This window comes from Taudactylus pleione, unplaced genomic scaffold (assembly GCF_031769625.1).
Source record: "Taudactylus pleione unplaced genomic scaffold, aTauple2 ptg000309l, whole genome shotgun sequence".
Taxonomy (NCBI): Eukaryota; Metazoa; Chordata; class Amphibia; order Anura; family Myobatrachidae; genus Taudactylus; species Taudactylus pleione.
In genome coordinates this window covers 7,811,689-7,821,826 of record NW_028284710.1, presented here as the reverse complement: position 1 = coordinate 7,821,826, position 10,138 = coordinate 7,811,689, and positions in this window count along the sequence as shown.

Genomic DNA, 10,138 nt, shown 5'->3' with positions numbered 1-10,138 from the left:
ACTTTTAATAAGAGGTTTGGCAGACATGAATAATGGGAGAAAATAAAATCCAGGGATGGCACTAAAGTGCAAATGCCAACTGAGGTGAAGCAATGAGTAAAAGTCCATGTAGTGGCAGATAGGAGCAGTCCAGTAATCCGGGTCTTGTGAGGCTGTAATGAATTGCAGACTGAAGTGAATGGATAATGTCCAGGGGATTAGCAAGTGGTGGCAGGGTGCAGGGTAACAGCTGACACAGGTACTCAGGCAAGGGAGAGGCAATAGGAGGAGGCAGAGGATTCCAGCAGGGTATTGAGCTGGTCAGGTAGCAGGCTAAGGCAAAGATCCAACAGGCAGTAAGTGATCACAAGAACTCTCTCTCAGTGGCGACTGAGAAACACGTTGCACTGGCAATGAAAGAGAGCTCTCAACTCCCTTAAATACCCAGTGCTCACTGTGACAGGCCAGAGAGAGTATGTGACCCACCAGGATAGGGCGATTAGATCACATGGCTAGAGGCAAGATGGCGGCACCCATGCTGGAGGGAACGGAAACACTGCCAGATCAAACAAGCCCAGAGTGACAACATGCCCGCACAGGATCACGCACAACCAATGCTCCCCGCCAGGCACCAGCACCACTGCCAGACGCCCCCCATAGCGACCTCACAGGTAATACCCGCCAAGCGCTATGCCGAGAAACTCTGGTCGTGACAACTGCTATGTGTCTCCGGATCTTGTACTACTTACCCCAGGAACACTTCATCCCGGGCACTGCCAGTCACAGTTACTTACCATCAGGAGCAAAACACTGACTGAGCTTATACGCTCCTGCATCTCCTGGTCACATACCCACATCAATCTATATATATTTTTTCACCTTGCACCAATTGTGCACAGTGTGTAATTACACACTATTGAGAGTCTTATACCCAAAACTAACTATACTTTGTCCGCTACTTCACTGTACCTTTTTTTCTCTACCACTGGTATTGATTTGTATACTTTTTGAGCTCAATTACATATATTGATATACAATTGTCATTACATTATCAGCATTGATTTATTACCTTAAGGTTTACATATACTGTGTAATCAAATTGCACATTTTATTAATCCCAATTGTGATATTAGTAAAACTCTTGGATATAATTATTGTCACTGATCTATCATTTACTTAACACTAAGGTTTTTTTTAGAGCGCATTTACCATCCTCAACCGCATAATGCAAACGGAAGGTTAGACACCCTTCTCCGTAAGTGTAGGCACTCCCGCTCATTAGGATACAGACCAGTGTGCAATCTTACTCCGTTCTTTACTCTATACATTAAAATAGGAACATGCAGTTTAAAGTCAATTCTATTTGGATCTTCTGAAAAAAATGTTTTTCATTACTAATTCAAGGTACTCATCGATAGCCAGACCTACATAATGTATTTCTGATCATATTTTAAATCTGATATATAGAAGGGGTCCGTTATCTATATTTTAGTAATAATGAATATAATTTCAACTAGGGAATTAGTTAATTAGTTTAGTACTTAATACTAGAGATGTGCGCCGACCCCCGTGTTTTGGCTTTGGTTTTGGATCTGGATCTCCCCTGGTTTTGGATCTGGATTGGTTTTGCCAAAACCTCACTACTGTGTTTTGTTTTCGTGTTTTGGTTTTGGATCTGTGGGCCTGATTCAGAGCCAAACGCTCTGACCAGAGCGCTCGCTCTGAATCAGTGCCCTCCTACCTGAAAATGGAGCGGCCTCCTGGCCGCTCACATAGCTGTGGGTGACCACCCACAGCATATGCGAGCGGCCAAAAAGATGGTCGCAATGGTCAAGACCATCGCGACCACCGGGCTTGCGACGAGACCCTGCGGTAGGGTCTTGCTGCCGCAAACCAAGTAGTGATTTTGGCTCTATCAGAGCCAAAATCACTCCCACTGACATCATTACTGATGTCAGTGGGGCCGGCTTCAGACGGTAGGCGTTCCCATGGGAACGCCTCCATCTGGCAGCCATGCCCCTGGCACGCCCACCAAAGGGGGCGTGCTGTCACTCACCATCGACAGCACGCCCCCTTTGGTGCAAGACCCCTAGCGACGTATTCCTCGTCGCTCGCTGGGTCTCGCGCATGCGCACAACATCGACCCGCTTGCGAGCGTCCTTTGCTCGCGAGCGGGTCTGAATGACCCCCTATATTTTTTCCTTAAAAAATAAAAATATCACATAAAATAGGCCTTTTGTTGTTCCTACAGTATTAATAACCTCAATAACATTTATTTCCACTCGTTTCCAGTCAATTTTGACCACCTCACAGCTCACAATATTGATTTTTTTATCTAGTTAAAGGGCCAAAAGGTTGCATGCAGCTTGCTGTCTCAAAACTGATTGATATAATTATTAAAAAGAGTTGAAGACTGTGCAAAGATGATGGTTGGGATACCCTTGAGGATTGAAGAATTGATAGTTGATAGTTGGTGCAGCCCCTGGCTGTAAAATTGATAATACATTAATTATAAAACAATTCATTGGTGCAGCCTCTGGCTGTAAAATTGATAATAAATTAATTAAAAAACAATTCATTGGGTGCAGCACCTGGCTGAATAATTAATAAAAAGAAATTCATTGGTGTAGCCCCTGGCTGTAAAATTGATAATAAATGAATTAAAAAACAATTCATTGGGTGCAGCCCCTGGCTGAATAATTAATAAAATGAAATTCATTGGTGCAGACCCTAGCTATAAAATTGATAATACATTAATTTAAAAACAAATCATTGGTTCCTAAAACAACCATAACATTAATAACGGAAAGGAAAAAGGTGCAAGATGGAATAGTCCTTGGGCCCTCCCACCCACCCTTATGTTGTATACGAAAAATGACATTCCCAGTTTAACAAACCAATCATTTCAACGACAAGGACTGCCAATTGTGGCTGAAATTATTGGTTTGTTTGGACCCCTATAAAACAAGCTGCCAATCTGCATTGGACATGGAAATGATCCCATACACAAACTGGCTTTACATTACAACATCAGATGTCATTGTTGTCCTCATCTTCATCATCCCCATCAGTGTATACATACTCTTCTTCACACAATATAAATTTATCCCCGCTGGAATCCACCATAGGCGCCTTTGTAATTTTTGGATGTAATTGTTGGTAGAGGTCTTCCTCATGGAATTTGTAATTCATTTTAATGAACATCATCTTTTCCACATTTTGAGGAAATAACTTCCTACGCCGATCATTGACAAGGTTCCCAGTTGCGCTGAAAACTATTTTGGAGTACACACTGAAGAGTGGGCAACTTAAGTAAGGCAAAGCCAGTTTGTGTATGGGACTAAAAATTGCCTCTTTTTCCTGCCAGTACTGAAAGGGACTGTCTGACATGCCTATTAGGATGTTATCTCTGAAATAGTCCTTCACCATTCTGTGAAAGGAGACTGTAGAAACATAGTCACGGTAGAAGACATGTCACTAGTAGTCAGTTCTCTCAGGCCTGACCAGATGTCATTTTTTGGTGAATGATCTGCATGACCAGCAGGCATGCTGTGAAGAAAATGTAGTTTTTTCCTGGCAGCTGCAGAAACTGAAGGAGGAGATGACGGCATTTCACATGCGGCTGCAGCAGATACCAATTTTTTTACCAACAGCTCTTTGCACAGTTTTAGATTTCGGTCTATTGGAAAAAAACTCACAAGGTAGGACTTAAACCTAGGATCCAGAATAGTTGCCAAAATATATGTTTCAGATTTCAATAGATTGGCGACTCGTGGATCCTGGTGAAGTGAATCAAGGGCTTGATCCACCAGTACGACATACTTTGCACAATCACTCCATTTCACCTCCTCCTTCAGTTTCTCCAGCTGATTTTGCAAAAGTCTGATGAGGGGAATGACCTGACTCAAGCTGGCAGTGTCTGAACTAACTTCACGTGTGGCAAGTTCAAAGGGTTTGAGAACCTTGCACAACACGGAAATTATTCTCCAATGTGCTTGAGTAAGGTGCATTCCCCCTCCACAGCCTATGTCAAAGCCCGTTGTATAGACCTGGATGGCCTTTTGCTGTTCCTCCATCCACTGAAGCATATAGAGGGTAGAATTCCACTGAGTTACTACCTCTTGCTTCAGCTGATGGCAGGGCAAATTTAACAGTACCTGCTGATCATGCAATCTTCGACAAGCGGTCGCCAAATGTCTAAAATGTACGGAAATTTGGAGGGCCACCGAGAGCATCTCCTGCACGAGCGTGTCAGATTTTAAATAACATTGCACCACCAAATTAATTGTGTGAGCAAAACATTGGATGTGTTCGAATTGGCCCACATGTAATGCTCTCACAATATTGTTGGCATTGTCCGAAATCACAAATCCCGTAGAGAGTCCAAGTGAGATAACCTTTAGCAATGATTTCCCTGAGTTTTCCTAAGAGATTCTCAGCGGTGTGCCTCTTAGTGAAACCGGTGATGCACAGAGTAGCCTGCCTCTGTATCAGCTGTCTTTTGGTAGATGTTGCTGCTGCTGTTGTAGGTAATACACCTACCCAGTGGGCTGTCACAGTCATGTAATCCTTAGTTTGCCCTGTCCCACTTGTCCACATATTAGAGGTCAAGTGGACAGTGGGTACAATGGCATTTATTATTAACATTATTATTATTAACAGTTGCTTATATAGCGCAGCATATTCCATTGTGCTTTACAATTGGAAACATTTATAGAACAAAACAGGGTAATAACAGACAGACATAGAGGTAAGAGGGCCCTGCTTGCAAGCTTACAATCTCTGAGGACATTAGTAAGGTTTTGTTTAACGTCCTTGTACAGACTTGGAATTGCTGTTCTAGTGAAGTGGAATCTAGAAGGGATCTGGTAGCGAGGACACAGGAAATTAATTAACTGTTGAAAACCCACTACAGTAATGGCGGATACTGGACGCACATCTGATACCAGCAGAGTTGTTATAGCGTCAGTAATCCGCTGTTCAACTGGGTGGTTGTTGTCAAACTTGTTTGACCTTGCAAACGATTGTCTGACAGTTAATTGTTTTTTGGAGGATATGCTACAAGTAGTCTTCCTCCTGGTCCCCAAGGATCCTTCTGAGGAATCATGGATAGGAGAGGAGTCAATCATGCTTTGAATACCAACACTGGATGCAGCAGGACTACTCCCGATGATGAATGAGGATATTTATGATGCAGGTGTTGGTGTTGGAGATCGAAGTCACTTGGATCTCACAGAGAGCGAGCAGGTAGGTGATACAGGACTTGTTACTTTTTTAGTTTTTGGAAGTTGGTGCCAAACACTTTGATATTTGATTAATGCACTCCAAGTGACGTAACAAGGAGGAGGTTCCTAGGTGGTTTAGGTCCCTCCCTCTACTTACTCTTGCTTGGCAATGGGTACATATGGCTTGACAACTGTTGTCCGGATTGGGGCTGAAATAATTCCACATGTGAGAAGTGGATTTTTTTGTCTTTTGCCCTGGCATGACAACAATGGGCTTTGTCTTTTTCAATCCATGGGCAACAGCTGTTGCCTTACTTACACAAAGGACATCCTCAGCATCAACATCCTCATCACCAACATCTTCATCATCAACATCCTCATCATCCTTAGCACCTTCAACTACCAAAATATCCTCCTCCTCCATGTTCAATTCCACAGAAGCATCCTCGATGACTACGTCTGCAAGATGTTGACTGCCCTTCCCCACATTTACAGAGGGCACACAAATGTTGGAACTTGGAGGATCCTCCAGTACACTAGTATTTAGGTCTAGCTCACACATGGCAACCGTGGACACACTTGCACTCTCCTTGGAGATTTGTGATTTCGATTTCTCAGGGCACACAGTTGTTTTTTCCGAAGGGCTATCAGAATCAGCAGTCTTCCTAAAGAAAGGCCAATGCCTTATCCTTTCCTTGCCACTTCCTGTAGTGAAGGGCATATTGCCAATTTTTTGTTTATCTAAAGGAAAATTTCCTTTACATTTTTTTTCTTAACTTCAGTACAAGTAGCTTTACCATATTGATGGCATCACTTAAGCCCTGGGGCATGGGCCTTCATAGAGGACAAGGTAGTTGACGGCCTTGCACTGCTGGGGTCAGCTACAACATGTGGTTCTTGGCCTTGCTCTCCTGTCATGTGACAGCCCTCCTTAGTTTCTTTGTTCTTGAAGCAGTGTCACAAGCACCAATAGTGTAGCCAAGATGCAGTTACAAAATTCACACGCGTGCAGTCGTGCACACACACAAAAATATTAAACAAAAAAAGACAATGATTTTAATTTTTTTTATGCTCAAGAACTTGGGCCCAGAGGAGTGATTGATCACGACTGGAGTGGGGCAGCACTAGCTTGCAACTTGCGTTGCTGACTGGATCTTGTGCGGTTAAGCCTAACACGCACAGATACACACACAGATAGTAAAAGATTAAAAAAAAGACAATTGATTTTTATTTTTTTATGATCAAGAACTTGGGCCCAGAGCACAGATTGATCACGACTGGAGTCGGGCAGCACTAGCTTGCATTGCCGACTTGCTAGATCTTGTGCGGCTAAGCCTAACACGCACAGACACACAGACAATTATTAGGAAAAAAGACAATTGATTTAAAAAAACTTTATGCTCCAGAACTTAGGCCCAGAGCACAGATTGGTCATGACTGGAGTCGGGCAGCACTAGCTTGCATTGCCAATTGACTAGATCTTGTGCGGCCTAGCCTAACACAGACAGACACACAGACAATTATTAGAAAAAAAGACAATTGATTTACATTTTTTGTTATGCTCCAGAACTTGGGCCCAGAGCACAGAATGACCACGACTGGAGTCGGGCAGCATTAGCTTGCAACTTGCCTAACTGGCTGGATCTTCTGCGGTACTGCGGTTAAGCCTAACATGCACGCACACACAGAAAAATATAAAAGCAACTTTGATTTTTTTTTTGACTAAATATTTATCTTTTTTTTTTCTTTTTTTTTTTAGTCCAGAACTTGGGCCTAGATGGACACAGCACCAGCCCAGATGTATCTGCAGTTCTGCACCAGCCCAGATGGATACAACAGACATGAAAAAAACTAGCCCAGGACACAGCAGACAGCCTAGATGGATCAGCAACAGCCCAGATGGACACAGCAGACAGCACAGTGACAGCACCAGCCCAGAATGGATCAGCAGTCACCATCCCAGGACACAGCAGACAGCACCAGCACCTCTCCCAGCCCTACACTACCCACCCTCCCTGTTCAGTCTCCACAGCCGTAGTGAAATGGTGTCCGTCGCGTGGTCCCTTATGTACTACATTGATCATAGAGATGAAAGCTTGCGAACTGCGAGATGAAAATGAAATGGTATTGTATTAGTTTGATTCCACTCATGAGAGTTGTTTATAAGGAAATCACTAAGCAGGAATTTATTGAGCCACAAATCTATATTAATTATGATGTCCCAATGGTTTTCAAATATGATAATATATATATATATATATATATATATACACACACACACACACAAAAACACTTAACTGCATCCATAGGAAAAGTAAAAGTAAACCAGCACGCCAGCCTTGTAGCAAAGAAAATCAGTGCATTTATTTCAAAGTAGAAAAAAAGCCATCTAGCTACATTCAAAGATGTTCAATTGTATTATTATTATTATTATTATTATTATTATTATTATTATTATTACCAGTTATCTATATAGCGCACATATATTCCGCAGCGCTTTACAACTGTATCTCAATACTTATCACCATATATTTGTGGTGAGAGGGATTGTCTCTCACCTGTATTACCCACATTCTGCTGGAATCAGCTCCCTCTAAGGGAGGCTGGAGTGAAGCCTGTGCATTCTGCATTAGCAGTGATGGTGTGGAATTCCAGGTTTTCACATTTACGCAAACCCAGCTGGAATAATCTCTGGAGCACAGAAAGAGTTTAAAACTCCTACACACCTAATGCTCCTTGCCCTTGGTACGATTCTCATATAGGGAGATATACCAGGACTGCTGTCCAGTTCAAGGTTTGATAGATGAGTGGCAGACTTTCCACTACTGGGGCTAGCTGGAGTGCGGCTGCAGAGAAATGTCTCAGGAATGTCTGGGACTAAGGAGTCGCTAGGTTGTCTGGCCAGGAGCGACTAAACCAACAACACAGGCTGCATGGCAGGAGTGACCGGGACTGAGGTATTGCAGGATTCAGACTAGGGATGTGCAGGCTCGGTTTTACTCGGATTTACTCGGTTCTTATCACCACTTTACCGCAAATTCGGATTTATTATATTGGCTATCCAAAACACATGATAGGCGATAGCCAATAAAATGCCGTTTAAAGATCCGAGTAAATTCGAGTAAAACCGAACCCGCTCACCCCTAATTCAGACAAGACAAGACAGGCAAGAACCTGACAAGGACAAGGCAGACTAGACTGGACTGATAAAGACAAGACAGACAGGACTGGCAAAGACAAGACAGACAGGACTAGAGTATGATCAAGACTGGACTATCAAGAAACAGACAAGGTGCAATGATGTGGCAAGAATACTGGCAGGAGTTCAGACACAGTTCAAGGTGCAACCAGCAGGCTGTGGTGCGGCTAATGAGACGAGATGGTTGCAGACTATGATGTGGCCAAGTAGCCAGAGACGAGACTTGAACAGAGTGGCCTTGAGAGCTGTGAGCGACTGTAACAACTGAGGTGCGACTACTGAGCAGCCAAGGTATGGACAGAGGGCCTGATTCAAACCCGCTCGCAAGCGCTATGCACTCGCAAGCGGGACAATGGTGGGTCATTGCGCACATGCGTGGCGTGCGTGAGCCCAGGAGCGAGTGAGAAATTCACTCGCTCCGGGGCTCGCTACAAACGGGGCAGCTGTCGATGTTGATCGACAGCTCGCCCCATTTTGTAGGCAGGGAGGGGGGGTGGCTGATCAAATGGAGGCGTTCCTGAAGGAATGCCTGCCGTTTGTGGACGGCCCTACTGACATCATGAGTGATGTCAGTAGTGAGCTTCCAGCTATTAGAGCTGGAAGCTCACTGGGGCTTGTGGCAGATGAGACCCTACCACAGGGGTCTCGTCGCAAGCCCGATGGTTACGACCATCGCGACCATCACCTGGCCGCTCGCAAAAGCTGTGGGTTGTCACCCACAGCTTATCATGTGGCCAGGAGGCCGGATTTTTTAAAACAAAGTGCCCGCCCTGATTCAGAGCAAGCGCTCACTTTTTGCGAGCGACTCTGAATCAGGCCCAGAGTTTGATGAGGCCTTGTGGGCCATGATGCGGCTTAAACAACTGGGGTGCTGCTATTGACCCATGATGGTATAGACAGAGTTTAATGCGGCCTAACAGGCCATGATGCAACTTAGATGAGAGCTGTGATATACTCGGCAAGGGTGCGGCCTAGAGGCCAAGGTGCAGCTTTGAGAGCTGTGATATACTTTGCAATGGTGTAGCCTAGCGGTCAAGATGTAGCTTTCCGAGTTGTGATATACTTGGCAAGGGTGCGGCCTAGGAGCCATGATGCGACTGAGACAGCCGAGGTGCAGCTACTGAGCCGTGATAGTACTAACATAGTGCGAGGCCTAGTAGAACATAATGCAAGATCAGATGGCAGGCAGGAGTACTCAGACACAGCAGGAACACAAACTGGAGGCAGCAAGGTTGAGAACACTGCTGGCAGAATAGCTGGGAAGTAACTGATGTGACCTTGCAGGCCGAGGTGCAGGAACCAAACAGCAGACAGGTGTACTCAGAGGTGGCAGGAACACAAATTGGAGACAGTGAGGGGGAGAACACTGCAGGTAACATTAGCTGAGTGCAGACTGACACTAGACAGGACTGTGGTAATAATACAGCAGGGCTGAATACTGACAGGATCAGGAAACAAAAACAGTTGAACTTGGTAGACTGGCAAGAACTCAGGTAACTGTGAACTGAACAACAAACACTGGTAGTCAGACAGTTTAACTGGCACTGAGTGCATGGCGGGCTGTAACTTATGAGATGCAGGATCCAATCAGAGCCATTCCCTGCAGAGAGCCTTTCCTAGTGACAGTCTAGTGTGCAGCTGGGTTCAGCACACAGAGAGACAATTAATTAGTGTGCAGCAGAAGTCTGCACACAGACAGACAGGCAAGATTACAGCTTAGAGCTGAAAACAGACT